The sequence below is a fragment of the Cupressus sempervirens genome, chromosome 1 (genome assembly GCF_028749045.1).
Source record: "Cupressus sempervirens isolate cs-2001-9-10 chromosome 1, ASM2874904v1, whole genome shotgun sequence".
In the NCBI taxonomy this organism is placed as follows: Eukaryota; Viridiplantae; Streptophyta; class Pinopsida; order Cupressales; family Cupressaceae; genus Cupressus; species Cupressus sempervirens.
In genome coordinates, this window is record NC_143118.1 from 384,405,687 (window position 1) to 384,431,210 (window position 25,524).

Here is a 25,524-nt window from a genome sequence, read left to right on the forward strand (position 1 = left end):
GTTTGGAGAAGATGACGTGATTGAGGAAAACCCAGAGCCAAATTCTTTGCATTGTGGAGTGGCATAACTTAATGGATTGCTAGCAGGAAGGCTGGTTGCAGAGCTTTTATTAATGGCACAAGATGGGTATTCTACATTGTAGCCAAAAACATCAGGAATGGGTTGAATAATGGGAATAATTGTGTTAGAAGGCCAGGGACTATGAAGATCGGAGCCAGGAAAAGGTTGCAGGCCATATAAATTAGGTTTACTGACATAAAAGTCAGGGTTACTCCAAGACAAATAAGTGTTACTGCCATATAAATTAGGGTTACTGCCACATCTCCTGCTGCTTCTGCTGGCCTTAATGAGAGCTCTCTTTGCCTTCTGTCTCTCCTCCTTATGAGCCTTCTGGTGCCCTCCCAGGGCCTGTGAATTCACAAACTCTCTGCAACAGTATTGGCATTCGTACTTTCGGCTCTCTGTAGTCAATCCAGAGGAGTTGCCGCCAATAGAAGCCTTCATAAAGTCCTTACTTTTCTTACTATGATCCATGGATGTCTCTTTCTCTGCACTGCATTCACAGATGTTCTTCAATTCATAGCCAAACAGTTTGAGAGGAGGCTTAAACTTAGGCCCAAAGGCTGATCTCAACCCTTCATTCACCCTGTTGCTTCTCTGATCTAATTTCTTGACCCTTGATTCTCCATGCTCAGCTATCTCCTTCACCATGGAGGTTTTTTTTGATACTATTCAATATTGTTGCTTTTTACTAGTATCACGATATACGAATTTCCTCTCACACATTGAAATGATTGCCAAGGGAAGTATACTAGTATTTGTACTGGTTATTCATTCGCTGCCCTTGTTTTGCAGTGATTCTTCTTTGCATGCAGTACAGAAACTAAAATCCATAATAAAATGTATTTATCAAAGAAGAGTGGTGGACTCACTGCATGCTGCTTGGATGGTAGGCCATATAAACCTGAGTTGGGTAACATTAAATTCTCGCCTTGCTTTGCATTTCAGACATAAATACAATGACATGCATCTGGTTTGGTCAAAGATATTTCTGGCGTGCTTTGACTGCAGTGTGATTGGAAAAAAATTCAATTGCCTGACCGGGCACTAAAATAGTAAGAATTAAATGCTCTTTAGATTCGTTCTACGTTTTTCCAAAGTTAAGGAAGAGTTAAATGCTCTTTAGATTCGTTCTACGTTTTTCCAAAGTTAACGAGGGGTTCACTTAGAAGAAGCCTTTATTTTAAATCTCCGTGTTCTGAACTCTTAATTTCGTATCATCAACGTGGATTCTGTGTGAAATGCAATAATAATTGTTATTATGTCGAAAGCGTTTTATATATGAAATGGACTATCTGGACGGTTGGCAATATGTTAGTCGATCTGACAAAATGAGAGATCATAATACACAACTGAGAGATCAACGTAATGTCCACGTTTATTTTATTTTTGAGTATTCAGTTTTAATTGTTTAAAGTAACAAGTTTAAAGTGAATTTACTTTATTAGTCCCTGCCTTATATAAGGAAGGTACTAATGTTTTCATTAGACCCTATTCTAATTGCTATTAATTTTTCAATAGCAGAAATACATTCAAAACTAAGATCTTGGGCATAATATATTTTTTAATTGATTTACATTGATGTAATTTCTTAATTCTCATTGCACTCCTCGCGTCAAAACAAAATTCTATATTCTAAGAAGAATTGTGGAGTGAGCATGTGATTCTCATAAGAGATCAAGACTTTCAAGATCCTTCTCAAAAGTGCTCTGAAGATTGAAGTGAAGATTATCAAAAAAATGTTAGATTATAGTTCTTATTTAGAAAGCTAGAAAATATTTTCAAAGCACCCAATTTCAAACAAACACAAGAATAGACCTCAAAGTATGTTAAGGAAATTAGCTACTAATGGATCGATAAGGTCATCAAATGGAGTGCTTTGATAAGCATGGTGCAAGCTTCAATTCTCAATTTCAAATCTATTGCATGGAGTTAGAGACGATGATTGGTCATATATTTTATATGTAAAGACAAATAAAATAATCCCAAATTGTACAATTTCCCCTGCCTAATCTCCATGGAATTATTACAAATAAAGGCAATTGGAAGGGTTGAACATGGAGGAAACCTTGGAAAAAAAAGGGTATCATAGAATTCCAATTATCCTTTGTGAAACTTCTTCCTCAACTATCATAGGATTTTGAAAAAGAATAAATTGACTCAAGAAGGCCACAAATTAAATAGATCAAGAGATAAAGTGTTTGATATCATCTATTTGGATTTTATATCTACTAGGTTGAGGAACAACAAAGATATTAAAGAGAAAATGATGGAGGAAGTGATCTCTCAAACTAACTAGGAGTTTGAACCTGAAGGAGTGAAGACATAGATACCTCAAATGATGAAGACTATGATGAGGAGAATGAGATACCAAAGAAGAGAAATCCTTGGACATCATTGCTAATTTATAGAATGTTGAAGAGATGGTGAACTTGGATAGTGCATTCCTTGTTATTCAAGAGGAAGTATTTATGGAAAAATGGTCCATGGCTCACAATATAGAGTGTGAAAAGGATAATAATATGATGAATTAGGTTAAGGATCTCCAAAATAGATTTTATTATATTTAATCCCTCATACTATTTATAAAATAAATTCAATGATTCTATATTTTCTTTATATATGTTGATAAATAGCTTAATTTTGAAGTTGTGTTTAGAGTGCCTACAAGAAAGAGTAGAATGATGAAAATTTTCAAGATGGGGGAATAGGATGAGAAAAATTAGAAGGGACCAAAGAATGACGATGTTGATTAATTGAATAAGGATCTCAAGTGCCTCTCAAAGGAATGAACTATTTCTAGCTCTAAATGACTTACTTTCCTCTACTCTAGTTAGAATGACTTGTTAGAGTTGGGATGTGTATAAAGGTGAAATGTGAAGCAATTGGAATATGTCTCAACTACTTCACACTTCAAGGGATGGTTGATGGAACTTTATGAGACTAATCATTTAGATTCTAAGGTAACTAGATCTAGGAAGATTAGTGTCAACCAAGTGATAAAGGAGCACTAATGCAAACAAATATTTAATTGTTATAGAGTTGGAGAAAGAGTACATATATATCCTTAAAGCCCTAATGTAGAAAGAGATATGAAGAGAAATTAAGTAGATCTTCAATTTAAGATTAAAAGTGAAAGAAATAGGTTGTTAAATGACCTCCAAAAGGGTTTATTCTTGCTACTTAGAAAGAAAATAGAGAGATAGATGAAACTTAGAAATTGTTCGGCGATCTATCAGAGTTGAACTAGATGATTAGGGGTGAATCGATCAAGCTTAGGCATCAAGGGTGACCCGGATGACCTTACTAGAATGAGTGTGAGACTATTTCTAATTTCACAATTCCAAAAAAAGCTAAAAAGGGTATCTAAATCTATAACCTATTTACCAATATGAGATCTTCAATCTACAATAAAATAAGATTTTTTGTTGTTGATGGGGGGTTTTCCTTATTCAACCCCAAATTTAGGACATAACTTTGAATTAAAATAATTGAATTGAAGAAATGTAAAGTAAATGTGTAGATTCACCTTACAATAGTAGGATCTCAAATCACATGTAGTGTGCTTACTTCACCAATTGATTTAGATCAAGAATATGAAGATGAATGGATGTAGAAGATGAAACAATGGATCTTTCTAGATAAACTCCTTCAATGGACTGATGCTTGAATCCTTGATCTTCAATGAATGAATTTCTTGAGGGATGCTTGATGATTTGAATGCTTGAAAACTTTAAAATGAGTACTTGATCTTGTCAATGCTTAATATGAGATGAGATGATAAATGGAGAAAGAGGATGGGTTTATAAAGGGCTCGAAAAAGATTTCTCCGATAGTTTGGCTTGCCTAGAGATTTGTACCCTAAAATAACCTCAAAATTAGAACCCAAGAAAAGACCCAAACTAGGACCAAATTAGGGATACATTACATCATTTAGCTTACATCCCTGTCAAACATGACCCACAATCTCTAGAATTCTTGTGGGATCCCAAAATAGGTCTTGATTCTCATAAATTGGTTACAATTATTGAAAAAAATCCATTTTTGTGTGGAAGATAGATTCCAAGTGATTGTATGAGGAAAAGGGTGGACCTAAGTGGTTAGGTCCTACATCGATCTTTACACCATGAAAATAGGATCTTTCAAGAGAATCAATTAGATTGTACACCAATTACACCTAGGAGAAGGAGAAGAAAAGGGAAGAAAGGAAGATAAATACAAGGAAATGGTGATCTCACATTAAAATAGGTGCTCAATGAGCATTAAATTGTATTTCCTTCAATTTAAGATAGTACATTTAGCCCCCAACTTTAGTGGCTATTGACTCAATCCAAACTCTTGGTAAAGTAGAGCACAATACATATGATAATATTATCACAATTAAGGAGACAAATAATCCATCAAGCCCACTAGAGATTGAGTCTTTGTTAACCTCAAGATCATAATAAATCATTGATTGAAAGAAGAGAGATAAGGGGTGTAGTTAATTCTCCAATGATAAATGTGCTTCTCATTTTGAATCATATAAAATTATAAAAATGTGTTACTCGTGTATGGGATTTAGCATATTGTTCTTGAATGTGTTACCCATATATAAGATCTAGCATGTATGTGCAAAGGGGGGAGAGTTGGGGAGAGAGAGAGAGAGAGAGAGAGAGAGAGAGAGCCAATGTCAAGGATATTTTCTTCCCACAAGGAATCCATTCTTTATGACTATGCTTATTCCATAAAGAGGAAAGATGTTCATAAAGGAGGGATGAAGTATCAATGCATATATTTGAGGCTAACTTAAGAAGTATACCAAGCATCCAAGGAAAAAGTTGTTAAAGTTGATGAAAGATCAACCCCACAACTCCTAAGAATCACCTGCATGCAAACACTTGTCACAAAAAGAGAGAAGCAGAAGCTATGGAGGCTGGAATTCCCAGATCCATAGATGAAACATTCTTGATGAGAAAAAAGAGATATCCATTATCAAAAGTGAATTAATGTATAATTACAAAGAGAGGTCATCCTTATAAATGAGATCAAAACCCTAACAAGTAACTAACCTAGGTATCATAATAATAATTAATGAAAGAATTAAATATTATATGCCTAAAGTGTAGCTTAAGTAGACTAGAGTTAATTAGAAAATATCTAATTAATTTAACAAAACTACCCTAAGCCATACTCAAAATTCATAATTTACTTGATGAGAATTATTTGAGAATTTGCAAGGATAGGTCAAATGGTCTAGCAAGTGTGTGCATCATGTTACTCAACCAAATCCAAGACATGAAAATAAGGGGACCATGTACACACCCCCCACCCTACCACCCCCCAAAATGGGAAAATAATTTCTTATGTTTTTATCTTAAGGAAGTGATGAAGAAGGATAAAGTAGTTTCGACATCAAGATAGTATCCATTAGCAACACCTAGTCTAAACCAAAGAGGTCACAACTGCTATGAGGCCATGGAAGGCTAGAGTAAAATAAGACAACATGCATGAAGTGAAAAAGTAAGTCCTTAAAAAGGACAACACGCTATTATGAGTCTCCAAGGCAAGTGATCTATCTACCATGAAATTGCACTTGCTAATAATATAAGATTAGATGTGATATGGTAAATGAATAACACCTAACCAAAGGAAATAGTGAATCCTTGAAAGAATGAGGATTATGGATATAGTTAGCTTCTCCCCAAGTATAGGAAAAAAGGGAAAATATGGCCTATTATTCTGCCCACAGAGTGAACCATGAAGGATAATGAACCCCTAAGAGAGAACCTGACAATTTTACAAGGTGTGGAGATACATGATAGGGACCTAGATATTATTTACAAAAATGTAGATAAACATAGATCTCACCATAAGAAGATATGAAAATAAACATGTATTATCAATAAGTTGTTGAATCTTTTATTGTAAAGCTTTACAATCAATAGTAGAGCGATCATGATAATGATCATACATGCAAAATGAAAGATTCATGAGTTGTTGACTATGTTTATGTCTATGTTTAGGTCTAGAAATCACCCTAGCATGACAAAGCATAGGAAAAAAATGTTCTTTATTAGCTGAAGATGATAAAGGAGAGGTTGTGGACAGAGAACTACTTTGTTGCACATATCCTAATGTATGAGAAAAAATGGTGTTGAAAGAATTTTTTTTATCCAACCATTGCCTAAAGACAGAGTAGGTTTGATAGATAACTTATGACTGCAAGTAGAATTAACATTTGTAAAGAGAGGAGGCACTTGATTTCTCATCAATGAAAGATCATTAACTTTATACTCTCCAATAAAAGTAGCATTAAAATATATTGTACCCCAATCATCTTTAGAAAGAGTAGAAGAAGAAGGGTTATATTTAGGTTTGGGTTTCTTCACTTCCTATGTAGGAGGAGAAATCATAGCATATTGTATATTTAAACACATATTAGGTACATCATAGAAATGGAGGGTATACATAAAGTTGTTATAAACAAACTTAACCTTGTGATGAAGAGTAGAAAGAACAACATGCATAGAATGCAACAAAGGTCTTCCTAAGAGAATGTTATAATTGAGAGATCTAGGCATAACATTTATAGGAGTATCCAATGTCACCAAGCCAACTTTCATAGATAGAATTATAATACCCAAAGTGTTTTTATCAATGTTATCAAATCCATGAATAGGAATGTTATCAAGTTGAATGGTAAAAAGATCAACATCCATAGACTTTAGCATATCCACACGATAAATATTCAAACCCAATCAATTATTAATCAGAGTTCATCGTACAGTAGATTTATTAATAGAAACAAATACCATAATAAGGTTGTGAAAATATTGAAGCTATTTAGAGGGAAAATACTCATGAGTAAACACAATTGCAGGTGGGACAAGAGTGGTATGCATCTATTGTAAAAAGGCATTGATGTTATCTTAATTAGGAGGTAGAATTGAGAGATTGGATAAAGTTGTTCTCAAAGCTTCATGATACAAAAGATATGTTTGAATAATTTACCAAAGAGAAATCTTGGCGGGGGCATTACGCATCTCTGAGACCAAGTCATAATCCAACAAGGAAGATGAGGTGGAGGAGGAAGAAAATATTGGGAAGGTGGAAGAGAGGTAGTATGTTGAGAATTATGATGTGTATGATAGGTGTGAGGCACTAAAGGATAATCCAATGGATCACTAGATTTTCCCTTAATATTTATTTGAGGACAACCCTTAATAATCATGAAAGATTTATTAAAATGTTGATTAATATGAACCATGTTAATTTGATAAAGCTCTTGATTGTTCATAAGGTTATGGCTAGAAGAGAGACGATAAGGATTTTGAATGTCCATTAATGCTTCATCTCTACTAGGAGGAAAAATATACCTAAAATAGAGGTCATGTTGAAAAGAAAAGGTATTAACCATACCATATTTTCATGAGGAAAGGAGTAATCAAAATTATCATCTAAAGGTTCATCTCAAATAGTTCCATTATCAAGGTTAGGAACATCATGAATCACTAAATGTTGATTAACATCATCTTTAAAAAGATGAGCCTCAATGAAGTAATACATAAAATCATCATCATATGCATCAAATAAAATATCTAAAAAACATTGGGAAATAAAGATTAAAAAATCTCCTTAAAAGGAAATGGAATGACTAGATGCAATTATACTTTTTTGTATTTTCACAATGTGAATATATGAAATGCATTCTATATGTAAATTCAAGGATATCTAAGTACCACAAATACAAATAAAGTAGATCTAGCACTAGTACATTTGAGTCCCACTTTTGACCTAAATTTTTGATGAAATGCCAATTTGGCTTATCAATTTCTCTTTTTTTTAATATGATCACGAAAAAATTGAAATTTGACAATTCTTAAGTATCTTGTCAAAATTTCGACGAGATTTAAGTTTCTCTCAAAATTTTGACAATATATAAGTACTTTTGTCAAAATTTTGACATTGTTAGGATATAAAGAGAAAAAGAAAAGTGAAACTTCATTTTATTTTTATGTGGCAAAGTGCAGCGGCATGGGAGGGTTGAACAAGAACCACTTCTTAATTTTTTTGAAGATAACTAAAATTCATTAAATTTTTATTGATTATGTTATAACGTGGTACTGATCCTCCCCTTCTTATCGACCTTATATTTGTTGTGACTTTTTGAATGAAGAAGGTAAAAAATCAAAAGGAAAGGAAAGGGTTTTGTATATACAATGTAATATAGGTAGCTTACATGCAACCTACACATTTAGGCCCAATGGGAGTAGCATGAGGCTAGTTTAGTATAGGTGCATGATTTACATATATTAAAGCTCTAGGGCTTTCTTTCAAACAATGTTTCTTGTTTCTTGTTTGTTTTCTTCCAAATCAAGTAATATCATGGTCAATACCTTGTGTAATCGTGGGAAGATGATCTGAAATCACCTTTCACATCATTGAAAACTAAACCAAAATGCTTTATAATTTTGAATATTTGATCCACCCCAATCATTTTCTATTAGGAAATTTTTCCTCATAGTTATAGGGAGGTTGCACGGGAAATATCACAAATCAAATAATTAAACCATGGTATAATAAATTAACCTACAAAAAAATTTATGTAAAGGTAAGTGCACTAGTTTTGGAACTCAGCTAGTTATGGGAAACTAGCAAAACAAAAATAATATCATCTAGCAAATGGCTACCAAAATGGAATAATCATTGTAGGATCATAAGAGTAATCATTTAGAACAAGATCTTACTTGTCTACAAATATATGCTTCACTACACCAAAATATTTCCAGTTTCTATTCACTCAATTATTCTTTCAGGTAAATTAGGTCCACTTTCTAGGTTAAAAGAGTTGATAATAAAAATTGTAATTCTATTTTTTTTATTTCAATTTAGATGCATTAAACATAGTTTGGACCAATCTTATGCTAGTAACATTTGATTTCAAAGGTGGCTCTTCAATTGATTAAGATGACAAGCTCACCTTTGTTAAGATCAAATGTTAAGCACACTATTTGGCTTTGTTTTTACAATTAAAAAGTTTAATGCATATCTTTACAATAAAAAATATCATGCTCTAGATTTTTCCTTCACTTTGAAGTCCTCACATCCTTGCTAAATTTTTTTAATTAGACTTCAAGTGTCCAACTACACACAAAAATGTTTGTATACTCCATTGAGACATCATAACTATTGAATTCTACTTTCATTCTCCTTCATTTGTAGTTAACATTCCTTGTATATTAATGTGTTCTTTAAAGTTTAAACACATTGCAATAAAATCCATTTATGTTCTCTCAATCAAACAAGAGAAGCATATATTAAGAAAGTTTTCAAGAAAACATGCATATAATAAGAAAGTTTAGATGCATATTTCCATCATCTAAAGACATTCTTAATGATATTGTACAATCGATCTAAATATTCAGCCTACAAAGGTAAGACAATTGTGAATGTCAAAGGCTTTAATTGTATCCTTAGCACAATGTACTTGTGATTAAGAGCTATTTTCTATCTATGGACTCTATTGAATGTTTAGTGATTGTTGCCTTTGTAGATATCTATTTCATTCTCATTTGTATGTACAAGGATTTCACATGTTACTATGGTATGTTCATTTCTTATGGATTAAATCAAACTAGTTGTAGGTTCGTTATGGATTACTTTCCATATATTCTTAATCAAAGGTAAAAACAAAAGGGATCATATCTTTTCAGGCACCATCAATTATTTGTGCATTCCAAACATGATGAATAGAACAACTTTATTTTCTAGTTATTGAATTTGCAAAAAAATAATGTTGCTTTGAGTCTATAATCTCTATTCCCCATTGGTTGTCCCATAAAATTCATGTATTAGTTAGTAAAATATGCATCACAAATAATATGAAGATCCATCCATAGATTTTTTTTAGCTCGGTACACATAGATCTCAATATGTAATAATGAGAATAACACCTAGTCTAGACATAATAAAGACTCACATCTAATGGTATTTACTATAAAGAAAACATATGAAGTCTATGTGCACCAATGATTTTCCATGAAGACACAACGTACATGTTGTTATGTAAAGTGGAATATCTACATCTGTATAGTGATATTTTTTTAATGAAATATTTTCTTAGTATTATATATATTTATATTGTATAATTCATTTAATTTTTTTAGATGACACCCTTACTAAAAAGATAGTAATATTTAATTATTTTTTATTGTATAAAATATATTAGACTAATGCTTGTATTTTTATATTTGATATAATTTTATAGCCTAAATATTTGCTTATGAAGAAAGTTCACATCTAACAATATGAACCTAGAACAAAATAAGGTGGCAATTGCTAGATCGTGGTCTTAGTTCAAAAGAAAAGGTGATGGAAAATGTAACTATCCTTGCAAAAAATGCAAGGGCTTATAGAATCAAATAGTTCTAATCACAACGACTCAGAGACATTGTAGGCAACATGGCCACATTGAAGGGGGAAAGGATTTTCGTCTTTTGATGAATGTGTATTTCAAACTGGTGGAACATGGAGGTGTGAATATCAAAGTAGAAGGTAATGCTCTCATGGAAGAAGATGATCCTGAGGTAGAGAACACAATTGAAGATGTTGGTATTGATGTAACTAATAATGTGCCAAAGAATAGGATTGAAGAAGATATTACTGGTGCAACTGATGAAGATGATGAAGAGGATGATAGTAGCACATCTAATGATGATGACAAAAAAAACCTTGATATACCTTTAATTGAAAAGGTATACGAGCCCCTATAACAAGTCTCCCAAAAAATTCTTCTCTCCATTGTATTGTTTCTAGTAAACTTCAAGGTTATGAATGGTATATCCAATGTAGCAATCTTACATATGCTAAGGTATAGTGTCATTTTTGTCATCTTCTATGTTAGTGTACCATTAATGTTCTTTATATTAACAAATTTTCCATAGGTTGATAGGACCATCAAAAATTCCACCTCGCTCTTACCGAGAATTATCAGCCATTATGAAAGGTATTAGAATCTAGTATCAAACAATACATGCATGTCCTAATGATCATATTATATATTATTAAAAAAATAAATTTTCAACACAATGACCTAATTATCACATTACTAGATATCAATTAGATCAAATGACCAAAAAGGTGACTCACAAGGTTCTTTGGTACATTTCCACCATTGCACATCTACAACAATTATTCAGGTGCACTAGCTTGGCAAAATTTATGGATTACCATGCACACAATAGAAGTCAATGTGACATTATGTGAATTCCTATGGATGATTTTTCATTTAAGGACATAGAAGATAGGTGGCCATTAAATAAAGAAGAACCTCATAATTTGAAGCTTTCATTGGTAGCAAGTGATGTCAATCCATTTGGGGAGATGAGATTTGTTTACTTGGTTTGACCTATTTTTGTTATTAACAAAAACATTCCTATTTGGACGTCTGTAAAGAGGGAGCACATAATGTTGGTAATGATTGTACTAGGTATTTTTCCATTTAATAGTCATCTAAATTTATTTATAAACATAGTATCAAAATGACCATAATAATTATGTTTTTTTTTATGTTCATTCTACTAGGTAAGTGCCAAGTGAAAAATATGAATGTATATATTGAGCCATTGATTGATGAGTTGTTGGAGTTATGAAATTGGGTCACTATGTATGACATCTCTAGATCGATTAGTGAAAGAAAATTTCAATTTTGTGCAATGCTTGTATGGACAATACATGATGCCCCTGGATAACACATTTCTGTGGTATGTAAAACTGTTAATGCATGATTTTGGTAAGTAATAGTGCTAACACATTTTCATTGTATGTTTAAGTTACATGTGATAATTGTAAATATAAATATTTTAGTACACATGTCATCCAATTATACACGATCTTGTAGGTCTTCAAACAAAGGGAAAATTTGTATGTCCATTTTGTGGTCCAATGATGAAATCTTGTTGTTTAATTTTTTTAGTAAACCAGGTGTTCAATGAGCATGGACACTTTCTCCACAATAATCTTAAGTGTCAAATTACCAAAAAACATCTTTTCAATAGGAAAGAAGAGATGACATCAAAGCCAAGAAGAATGATACCTCACATGTGGAAGCTGGAATACGATAGAATGAGTCATCGAGGTAATGTCATTCCATCTAATGCAGGATTTTGTATAAAATTGAAAATTGGATATTGTATTTTATTTAGAAATGATGTAATTGATTTTCATGAAGGTCATCAAGGCATTGATGAGAAACTTCCAAAAGGAATTAAAATCTATCCTTGAAAATTTAGTAGGTTGTCGTACTATGAGAACCTCCCAGTTGTGTGTTTGTTTGATGCTATGAATAGTGGAAAGAATGTAATGGAGACATTACGGAAAATATTGGATGGAAGGTGTGAAAAAGAAAAAATGGTCAAAATTTTTAATGACATTGATGAATCCAATCATGCATTGAATTTTTTCCTTGAATCAAATAGCAATGGAAACTAGATTAATGTGAGTGTCATTACTTGGTTATTAACACAACAACAAATTGATTCCATATTTGAAGCCATAAAAAAAAAAAACTAAATTTCCCACAGGATTTTTTGCAAACATATGCAGTCTCATATCAAAGAAAGATGATTTTGGGCCAGGGTTGAAAATGCATGATTGGCATACCTTCGTCAAGATAGGTCATGTTCTTCTCTATTTACAATAAGTTTGTAAAACATCATGTACTTTTTATTGTTTTATTTTATAATATATTGAAGTGATCATTTTATTATTATTGTAGTATGTTCAACCTCTATCTCTCCCACACAAATTTGACAACATGAGTTTCAAACAAGTTATATATGATCTTGGGAAATACATGAGGTTAGAAGTGTTATTTTTTAGATTTTTTGTATAGATATTATTTTGTCTTTCTCTTATTTTTTCTATAATATATTGTATAATTTTTTGTAGTCTCATTAATATTTTTTTGTGTGACGAACATCTTATAGGTGGTTTTCATCTAAATAAACTGATAGAAAAGACATAAAGCATTGGAAGAGAAAAAATTCTTAGCTTTTGTGTGAGATGCAAAAGTGTCTACCTTCCACTTTTTTCAATGCACAAGAACACTACCTCATACATCTAGTTGATGAGATTGAATTGTGTGGACCTATACCAACTAGGTCAATGTGGATGGTTGAGAGGCACTTGAAATTTTTGAAGGGCTTGGTTTGACAAAGAGCACGTCCTAAGTGTTCCATGATCAAGGGATATATGGTATACTAGACCATGGTGTACATTAGTGAATGTCTTCCCAAGTATGCATCAAAGATCCATGTAGATCACATTTGGGATCCCAACTCTATTAACAGATTCAAAGGAAGAGTACTTGATGGGGAAAGGTAGATTGAGGAAAGTGAGAGATAATTATTTAAGATGTTATTGTAGTTAATTAATTTTTATCCATAATCAATATAAGTTATTTCTAATAGATCTGTTTATTTTATAAATTTTCTCGTGAGTGGGGTGTACTTCAAACAATCTTGATTGGATGATGATATGGATTGAAACTCAATAAAATGGTCACTCATTAACATGGGAAGGTGTTGCTTCATTGGTTAAAGAAGCTCATCCTAATGGAGATCCCAATGTTACGCCAATGGTAATTGATCTAGAAAATGGTTTAAGAGGTGGAAAGGTATGTATAAGTAAATTTCTATAAATTTTGCACCATAAAGCCATGTACTACAATGGTTGTAAATTTTGCATAAAAAAGGTGAACGATACTAAGACAACTTGTGATTCTAGGATAACTGCAGCCTTTGAGGTTAGTAATATTTTGTCTAGAAATGACATGCATCCTCAACAATATGAAAATAGACACTACGAAATTTTGGATGATATAATTGAGTGTGACGTTAATTCCTTCAAACTAGTTGTATTTGTTGTCAAATGGTATAGGCTACAACTGAATCAAAAAAATCCTAATAGAACTATTATTGAATATGATAATGGAATTGCAATTATTAATATAAGGTCATTTGAGCTAGTTTGAAAGGATCCCTATGTTCTTCCAAGCCAATGTGAGAAAGTGTTTTACTTTGGTGTTCCACATAAACCGTGTTGGTCATTTTTCAGTAGACACGATCCAAGAGGAAGATCGGTAAAATATAATGTGATTGGAAAAGAAGATACCAAAGAAGTAGAATATGAAGTAGATGATGGTGGTGACAATGATGATGGTGGTGATGATGGTGATGGTGATGGTTATGGTGATGGTGATGATGATGACAACAACGACAATGATGACGATGGTCATAGTGATGATCATGATGATGATGATGGTCATTCTGATGATTTGGATGATGATGGCGATAATGATGATATTCATGATGATGAGATGGACAAAGAAGATGATCAGTGACATGATCAATGGAAATGTATTAGGTGATGATTAGGTTGAAATATTTCTTATGATGCATAATTCTTGGTGTTGATTACTTATAATATGTTTTTTTGTAGAGGTAAAGAATTAAATAGTATCTAATGATTATAATGTATGCATATTGTTCATGTTATGTTCTATGTAATTTGTAGCATAATTAGCATGTAATTTGTAACTAGCTTAAGAAAAATGATTTACATATGTAGGAAATTATACCCCTTTGATGAGGATCGTACACAGTGACATGGATCGATAGGTATAAGTTTATTACAGGTTTGCTTTCTCTTTTCCTTCAGCATTAACTTTAGGAAAACTTTATTAATATTAGCCTCATTTTATACAAAAATATTTTTCTCCTTCAACTATATCTCTTATTTGATGGGCTATAGCTACCACCAAATAGGTATCTATCAGATTTATCTTCCTTCAGTGAGGGAAATTCAAGAATATTTGAGGATAGTGAGACATGTAGTATGCCTACAAAAGAGCGACAGACTAGAGGTCAAAAGATTACAAGAAAAATCAATAAATACATACAATTTTTCCTTGCTCAAGAAAGTTGATGTTCTTATGATGACGAGACAAAGGGCGACATCAAGTTTCCCTTGAGGTACACATATCTTATATTGCCTCCCATGTTTGCATGTTTTACCTTGTTATATTTTGGTTTCAAGAGATACTTTGATGCTCATGTTTGAGGACATTCAAGATGACATGATGGTCAAATACTATATTTTTATTTACCAATATCATAGATGTTAGATGGTATGTTGTTTAGTTTGATCATATCTACAAGATGATACTTATTAATGTGACATGATTATGGATACTTTGATTTGATGCTATGGTTATTTACTTCATTCTTGCTTTTGGATGTTTTATGATGTAGTGATTGATTTAAATAGATTATTTTAATGTGATTAAATAAATAGTTATTAATTTGATTTAATAAATTTATCACTTTGGCCATATTATTGTATTCAATTGCACTTGATCCTATTGTGTAGTGTGTAGGATCTATATCCCTAGCAGTGACACATGGAGTTAGTTATTCGATTGTTCTTATCTAGCCAATGTCATCCTTATATGGTTTATGTATCCTATTTAATTGATTAATTAAACCCTCCGGTGATTTAATAAATCGAGACTCATTTGCATTATGTGATTAGATGAGTGAGCGTCTCTGTGCATTTAGAGGTTCACATTTGTTGCAAAAGTTATTACAGAATATGATGATTTAATAGTTTTGGAAATTTTATATTTAATTTAATTATTTTAATTCTTGACAACTTTTTTGTAGCTGAATTCCATTTAATCGAAATCACCCAATTTTTTATGGGTTGAGAGAGGGTTGGTTTAGTGGGCCAGTTAATTTCCTAGTATTATAATCCACTTTTGTACCCAATGACATAATGGGTTTTAATTTCAAGGTTTTTGGCCATTTTTTGGTTTTTTCCTTGATTTGTGCACCACCGAAATTTCTCAAGTTTTCTTGGCACTATAGTTGGACATTGATCCAAAAGATCCGTAGGGATATCTATTTGACCCTAGGTCATGTAGCATCTTCCCAAGAAGTAGAAGTCTCATCACTTGGGTCCTAGTGGACCCTTACCTTCTTTATGTCTCAATCTCTGAGGGTCAGCCTCTGATGCTAAAGGATACAAATGAGCTCCAAAGAAAGTTGTCCATCCTCCACCTACAAAGCATCCCAATCAAGTACATGGGTCACATTTGGAATATACTGCCTCAAAACAAAAACATGGAAAACATCATGCATGCATGATATGCTAGGTGGAAACGCTAGTTGATAAACAACAAGAACGATCCTCTCAAGGATCTCAAATGGTTTGACAAAATGTGGTGCCAACTTAAAGCCTTTCCTATAATAGATGGGGCTCTTCCTCGGATGCACTCTCAAAAAATCCTAGTCACCAACTAAAAAGTGATGATCAAACCTATGAGCATCTGCATACTTCTTTTGCCTATCTTGAGGAGTAACCAAATGTTGTCTAATACACACAATTCGCTACTCAATACCTTGAAGCATCTCTGGACCTAAAATCACTTGGTCCTCTAAATGATCTCAACTCAAAGGGGTATGACATGGTCTACAATACACAGCCTTAAAAAATGACATGCCAAGAGAACTATATTACCCATTATTATAAGCAAACTTGCCAAGGTACAGATAGTCCTCCCACTTCACCTACCTATCTATCACATACATACGAAGCATGTCTTCTAGAACCTAGTTCATTCTCTCTATCTAACCATGATTCTTTGGGTGGTAAGTTGAACTGAAATTGATTTGTGCACACAAAGCATCCTAGAGAGATGTCCAAAGTGATGAAGAAAATACTAAATGTCTATCTGATATAATCTGTCAAGGAATCCATGCAAGAAAATAATATCCTCTAAGAAAACATGCACTACAAAAGAAGTTGTGTAGGATGCTCTCATGGGAGAAAAATGTGCTACCTTGGACAATTTGTCCATTGTAACCATGATACAATCATGTTATCGTGATGACATAGGAAACCTTGTGATAAAATTAATGGATATAGTGTTCCACTCCCAATCTAGAATGGCATGTAGCTGAAAAAGGCCCATCAGATGTTGATGCTTTTCCTTCACTCTCTAGCACTCAAGACATTGAGCTACAAAATCAGCAACATCACACCTCATCCCTACCCAAAAGTACAACTATCTAAGGTCATACCCAATAGAATGTCATAAGACCCTAAGGATAGCATATGAAGATCAACTGTGGTGGTGAAGGTAGCCAAGTCCAATACATGACCACTAACTATGGAATCCACAGTCACCTTGGAACCTATAGCTAACTCAACCTACCACGTATCAACCTATTGTGTAGCCACCAGCCCATATTATCAAACAAGGGATGGTGAAATAAAAGAATTTGATGCACTAGAATCCACTAATACTATAAAATAATTACCATATAATGTACCTATAGCCTTGACTACAATACCCTATTTAGCTTGACAAATTTCCACCACCGCAAAAATTTGTGGGATTTGCCTATGTCACCCATGGTAGGTTCAAACATGGTTGTACCTCTACTAGGTCCTAAAGATGTCTTTATAGGACACTCCACCAATCTATGGCTGAGCTTGCCACAAGAAAAACATGCTCCTTCAAAATTGGAACTAGATCCATGCCCACCCTGGCAAGTGCTAGAATATGGTGCACTCCCTCTTCTAGAGTTATGTTGATCACCCTAAGATGGATAGCTCTATTGGGACTACTAACTTTGACTCTAGTCACTACCCTTCCTTCCTATGGTACCTAAAATCTATCCACCTTTCTATAGATAACGTTGGTGTCATTGATCCTAAAGACTATGACCACTTGATGAGGGTGCTGACTAGGCTTGACCTTGCCCTATGACCTATGTCTGAGGGGGTGGTAGACTCTATCCTATGGATCATGTACTATAGCTCTAAGAGTCTAATCTAACACTAAGCCCCCTATCCACATTTCTCTTAGTAATCCTTTCCTTCTAAGTGGTGAGTGCAAGTGTCATAGGCCGATGAAGATGAACATCCCCAATGATAGAGTCTTTAAGATCCCTAAAAAATGTTGTTTGAGGAGTACCTCATTGTAATGGTAACTAGAGTTCTATCTCAACCTAAAGAATTGAATCTCGTACCGAACCACTATCATGTTTCTTTGTGAGCTTTATGGACTCATCAGCATGAACCTCTCGATATTATGGAGATATAATTTTCTCCCTAAATCTCTCCTCAAAGATCTCCTAGGTGAGATCCACTATATTGATCTAGAGCATCTCACTCTCCATATCTGAATACACGGACCCATGTTCTCTCAGCTGTGTAATGACACAATGGGCCTTCACATTACTTTCATATGGATACAAGGAGAAGGAACATCCCATATCCAGTAACCATGTCCTAGCTTTGAGACCTCCTCTTAGGCCATCAAATAGTGGTGGTTTAGACCTCTGAAGGTCTCTCATCATGTCCATTCAAATGGAACCTCCATCATCCTCACCATGGCCTCTCTTAAGGTTACCTTCACCACCAGGTGGTGTGCAAGAATGCTCACATTCATTTCCATGCTCTAACACATGGGAGTTTCAATGGCGAGATTCCTCTTCCCAACCACGGTCTTGTTGATTCTCCTCAATTTGAGATCCCAACTGAGCTATAATTTCCTATAACACAGGTAACAATGCCCTTACATCACCCCAATTTTTATCATCTTGTCCTTCCCAAACTTCTTGATGTTCTTCCTTATGGTGGTCTTCTTCCTCATTATTCTATTGGTTATTCCTTTGACCACTAAGCCTACGTGTAGGAGGCATCACTATAGGAGCAACAAGATAAGGGTCATAGTTGTACACAACAACCATACATATCACAAGCATAAGCTAAAATAAGATACTATAACATGTAATAGAAACAATATCATAGTGGGAGCATAACATAAGATCCTAATGTTGCAACATGTGCTCTGATACTAGATATATTTCCCTGCCCAAAAATTCTTGGAACAAGGATAAATAAAATCCAATACATTTTTTTTAAAGTAATAAGCATGGATTCAAATAAAATCAACATGAAATCAATCAAAAGATCACAATGGAAGACTTAACTAAACAATCCAGACACCCAAAAAATCTCCAAAGCATCATTGCTTACAATGCATCCAAAACCAACTATGAAAGTTTATGCAAACAAAGGAGCCAATAAACTTTGGCCTATCAAAAATTAGGAAGGGGCACAATCCAAGAGGGTATCCAAAACACCCTTTGAATCTCAACCAACAAGTTTGGAAATACTTGTTGTTTGCCCAAGTAGGTTTTTGCATAAAATTCAAGCTATATTTTTCCAGTATCGTACACAACTATATAATAGTACTAGGTGATACTTTTGTAGTATTGTGCAATACTTCTCATAACTATTGTGCCATACTTTCTAGTTTTTCATGATATACCTTACTACTACCATGCAATAATTTACTAGTGTCACATGATAGAATTTATTACTATTGATCAATACTTTCCAGTATCGCACAATATTTCTTTCTAAGGCATACAATAATTTTTGAGTATCACCCAATGTTGAACTTTTGTTGCCCAGGATTACAAATAAATAGCTTGACAAACAATCAAAAGGGAAAAAGAGTTAGAACTTCCACACCAGGGAGTACCAGATCAACAACAATTGAAGAGTAAACAATTGAAGGCATAAGGAGGATCGCATAAAACTAACATCTTAACCATAAAATCTAATCCAAGAATCTAATGTAATCACGTGGAAAGAAACATCACAATGAACATAAATGTGCATAAATAAACTATCTGTATGAACTAAAATAACATAAATCACATGGAAACATACTATGGAAGATATGGAGAACCATGTAAGCATCCAGCTCCAGAACTGAACATGGAGGAAGGACAACTTTTTACACTATTCCCTAGTAGTGATAAAGGTAGCTATGCCTCCCAAACATGTGGAACTTGTAGACCTACTCTCATCATGTTAATATAAAATAAGTCTACTTAAATCTAAATTGTGTTATTATCATATTTACAAACACTTTAGATCTTTGATGTAACCCACATCACTAAACATTGCTTGCATCTGATCTATATATGCTATAGGGTTATCATAGTAAGGATAAATTAAAATGATACACCTTCATAAGAACTAAATATTACTTCCATATGAAGAATAATATTTATTCTCATCCCAAGTTGGTAATGGTAGTTTTCCAAGTTCCCCATTATTTTTTGTAAACCCAAGGGGCCATGTCTTTCTTGGCTTGGCTCCTCAACCTTGTGGAGCTAATACCATTGTTTCCACCACTTCAGGTGGCCCATTTGAAGATAAATTTATGGGAATTTCCTCACTCCCTCCTCCCAAGTTTAAAAGCTCATGCTTGATCTCTAGTCATATGATCCTTGTTCTCGATGAGATCATTGATGAAATAGTAAATGATTTAGGGCTCAATCTTCTGGGAAAATTCCCACTATTTGGACCTTTGGTCAAACAGCTTAGGAAATGGGTGGCTTTAACCTAGTCCTTAAAAAGTAGAATTAAAATCAATGCCCTAGTTAATGACTTGTTTTTGTTCTCATTTTCCTTCCATGAGTATCTCTCCAATGTTCTTATGAATAGACCTTGGTCATTGGGTCGGAACTTGAATAATGTCCTTATTATTTGTAAGTGGACACCTAAGCTAGATTTGGCTATTGACTTGGGAGCTCATGCTCCTACATGGGTTAGATTGCTAGGGCTACTTCTAGAGTTCTAAAATAATGAGTTCTTTAAAGGTATTGCTCACTCCTTTGGATTGTTGTTGGTAGTTGATAAGGTCACATAAACAAAATCCCACATCATGTTTCTTAGGATTTGTGTAAGTGTGACATTGAATTAAGTTCTTCCATTGGGGGTTACTATTGAATCCAAGTTGGGATCCTAGGTCTAACCCTTGTACTATTAAAAATTAAAAAAATTGTACATAAGATGTAAATGGTTTGGGCATTTATATTGTGGCCTATGCTACCCAACCGACTAAGTTTGGGGGTCCACCTAAGTTCATAGAAAATAGGGCTAGAAATCAAGAACTAATCCCTTTTAATCAAAAGAAAATCCATTCTAGAGGTCCTTTAGTGGAATTGGGGATGGATAACTCCCATGGCCTAGCTTCCAAGGTTCAAGAGGTTGTCCTTCCTTCTAAAAGGCCTTCAAATTATTCAAATTTTGAGCCTAAGGGTCTTGGTACTCTAAAGATTGCTAAGAGGGTTAATGGTCCTCCAATGACCCCAACGCAAAAAAAAATCCTTGACAATTCAATGAGGGCTTCACAAGCTTCTTCGTCTAGATTATAGGGATGATTAAGCACTCATCCCCAAACCAAACTATTAGAGAAAAATTATATATTTTAGTGGTTATCCTTGGCCAACTTGCTCTTTTGGTGGATCCACTAGGGGACCTAACCCCTAAAAAAATGGCTGCTAGTAAACTTGCTTCCCCTAAGATAGGATTGGGTTTAAAAGGGGATTATTATTCAAATATGATCAAAGAGGTGGAATGGACAATGGTAGACAAGAAAAAAGAGAAAAAGAATAAAATAAATTTTGGCAGAGATAGAAAAATGGGTAGTCTCCTTGGGGTTTTAGGAGGAACTAAAGAAATGCAACCCCCCCCCCAGGGTTTTAATTTGGTTTTCTTATTTATGGGTTTTGGTGTGTCTGAAACTAGAGTGGCATCCCCTTAGTTTTCTATGGTTAGAATCCTTTATTGAAATGTTAGAGGATTGAATAGTCACCTTAAGTAACATATGTTAAAGTGTTCTTTACTTGAATCTAAAGTTGATATGGTTCACATTCAAGAAATAAAGATGAGTAAAGATAACTTGGACAAGGAAATATCCCACGCTTGGCTCAGTTCCTCTTCAATCTCACACGAATCGAATGGTGCTTCTAGTAGGGTGGTGATTGTGTGTAATGTGAACAAAATAATAGGTACTCTTTTACACTCTAATGAGAACTCCATCATTTTAGATTGTCGTGATATTATTACTATATGGTAGTGGAATGTGCTAAACATCTGTGCTTTGAACTCAAGATGGAACAGATAGAAACAATGGGATTCCTTGAAAATATGATGAGTAATAGTTAGAACATTAGATGGATGCTAGCTGGAGATTTTAGCACTCCTCTACATCCTTCAAAGAAATTGGGTGGCTCTAAAAAAATCTCTGATAGTATGGTGCACTTGGGAGATTTCTTCTAGTCTACTGGGTTGATATATTTGGACCTTAAAGGGGTAAGGTTTACTTGGTCCAATAGGAGACAAGAAAAAAGCCTTATCCAAGTTATATTGGATAGGTTTTGTCTTTCTTCTAACTAGAGTAATATTGATGACTTCAACTTGGAAGCGAAACCTCAAACAAGGTCAAACCATAGTTCTATCCTCCTTGAATGGAAATTAGGAAAAATAATTTCTAGCCCTTTTAGATTTGAAATTATGTAGCAATCCAATAGAAAATTAAGAGACTTGATATATGAATGGTGGAAAACTCTAGCTAAGTCTTATCCTTTGATCAATTTAAACTTTAACCTAGGAGTGATTAGAGACAAGGTTAAGAAATGGAACAAAGTGTCCTTTGGTAACATCTTTGATAAGAAAAAGGATTTAGAAGGTAAACTAGTGGATTCTCAAAAGAAACTTGAAGATAATCCAAATCATATGGACTCTCAAAAATTATTAAGATCTTATAGGGACCAATGGCTAACCATCTCTTCTTAGGAAGAAACCTTTTGGAAACAAAAATCTAAGATCCAATAGCTCAGACACAGTGAGAGGAATACTAAATTCTTCCATCTTACTACTCTGAAACACTATCTTGTGCCAAGAGTACAAACAAAATTAGATCTCTTAAATTTGTCAATGATATTATGGTTTTAGAGGAAGATGACATTAACACTAAATCTATCAACTATTTTCATGAAAGGGAAGCGATCGATGATGGAGCTGATGACACTTTTGACTTGTTAGGTTGCATTCCTAAGCTTACCCCCGCAAAGGACAATATTGCTATGTCTAAAAAGGTCGTTAGAGATGAAGTTAGACATGTTTCCTTCTCCTCCTAGGGTTTCAAATCTCTAGGTCCTAATGGGTTTCCTCCATTGTTCTTCCAAGAATATTGGGATATTGTGGGAGATGATGTTTTCAAAGTAGTTTTTCACTTCTTCAAAATAGGAATCATTGCGAATAAGATAAAAAAAACATACATTGTGTTCATTCTGAAAAAAAAAACCACATTTGTATGGAATAATTTTTTCCTATCAGTCTCTACAATACTATTTACAAAATTATAGCCAAGGTATTAGTGAACATAATGAAGCTAATCCTAGAGAAAATCATCTCAATAAATAAAAAAGTCTTTGTTTGTGGGAGGAATATTATGGATGTGGTTATTTAAACTTATGAGATATTACATTTTATGAATGTTAATGATAAAATGGTCATGGTTCTCAAGCCCAACATTTCTAAATCCTATGATAGGGTGAAATGGTCCTTCCATGAAAAAGTGCTAACTAAATTTGGTTTTTTAGAAAGTTCCACAAGATGATTATGAATTATTTAAACTCTATGAGTTATGTTGTTCTTTTCAATGGAGCTCCTTTGGGGTCTTTACTATAGGAATTGGCCTTAGGAAAGGAAACCCTCTCTCTCTCTTCCCATCTATTCATAATTGTGGTGGATGTCCTAAGTAGGAACTTGAATAGACTCAAGATCTCCATCTTTATTCATGGTGTTAAATTTGTCTCTAATATTCCTCCCACTACTTATGAGTAGTTTGTAGATGATATTGTCCTTTTTGAAGAATCCATTTTATTTGAGGCAATGGCTTGGCAGTCAAGGATTTTTTTAGTGGCGATTAGTCGCCAATTGGTGAATATGTCCCAATCGGGCTATAGAAATTGGCAAAAAAAACATTGTATACTAGTTGACCAGTTCGCCCAAATTTTATAAAATACTTATATAGTGGTCAGAACGTTCACCACTATTATTACGTGATTTCAGTTTGGTAGTCTAGTTCTTTGCCCATATCTCTCTTTAATGTTTACTCTTATTCGCCATGAAATTAATTGAGTGTCTCTTTTGACAATCATCATTCGCCAAATTCTCATTTTCCTATGTGAAATTTTTATTTGTCCTAGGACCCAATTCGCCATGCATCACACACAATGGGGTCCCAAATTCTTGCTCTATTCGACCACTCAATTACTTGAAATTACGCGGGCTTCGCCAAATATTAGTTCTTATCATATGTAACAGTCAACCCATTTGCCAAAATGAAAACGGTTTATTTGTATTTGTCTATTTAAGACATGAGTTTCACTATTGAAACATGTCGAAAGAAGGAGCCTTTTTCATAGTATTGTGATCAGTAGAGAACCAAAATGACTACGACTATGAGTCCATAGTATTTTATTGGAGCCTTAATTTGATGGAGATGTCACAGTCAAATTTAAATAGGAAGACGAGTAGGACTAATGTAGGTGGAGATTTCCAAGAGAGGCCAATGAAATGAAAAAATATATCTTCATACTTTGGCGGGGGTAGACGCAATAGTGTTGGTCAAAGTAAGGAAGGTACATCATCAGAGGAGCCTGTACAATCTCAACCTACATAGGAGTCCATTCAACAAATTGGGGAGCCTAATAAATCTGGTGACGGAGTTGCAGAACCTAATATCTCTAATGAAGATGACCTTGAAGAAGAATATCCAGTAAATAACTAGTACCAGGATGAATAAATCAAATTCGGTGATGATGATGGTGCAATTAATAGTAACAGTGACACTAAAGGGAGAGGAAAATCAAAAGAAAAAATTGATCATCAATGGGAGATGACCAGGAGATTTAAATTTGATTGGGTAGAAAAGTATCCATTCATTGAGCTCGAGGACAATCCAATTATAGGTGAGCCACTTGTAGAATGCAGATGTGCAATTTGTAGTTGGAAGTATAAAAAGGAAAAGTGGTTGCAGCTTAACCTAGACACCATAGAGAAACATGCTGGTAAGATTTACGAAACCTCAACTGTAGATGGTAAGGAAATAAAAGTGGTAATATATAAAATAAAGGAGTAATGCCAACATAAAAGGAATGCTGAACAATATTATATGTTTCAGAAATTTCAGACGAAGCCTGGTGAAGTTCAAGGTTCTATTAATGCTATTTTTGCAAAAGCAAGTGAAGTAGAAGAATGTGGAAAAGCTGTTCAATTAAGTAATGTTTTCTATATTTTGAGCAGAGGGCGTCCAATGAAAGACTATCTAGAAATGAGTGGTTTTTTACACTTTCTGAAAGTTTCTAACTATCCTGTTAGTCATTGGTCGATAAACAGTGGATGGGAATGGGCAAGTTGTATTGCGCAAGTTGAAATAGAGGATCTACAAAGAAAAATAAAAGAGTCAAGCTTTATTGCATTTTCCTTAGACAAAGTTACAGCAATAAAGATACACTTTAGACTTTGGCATCTCTTCTTCCC

The 25,524-nt window shown here is 33.8% G+C and overlaps 1 pseudogene; it reads left to right on the forward strand.

Moving 5' to 3' along the window:
• Nucleotides 1–900: 900 nt before the first annotated feature.
• The window catches only part of LOC149577893 (laccase-23 pseudogene), a 100,424-nt pseudogene continuing 75,800 nt past the window's right edge, over nt 901–25,524 (forward strand).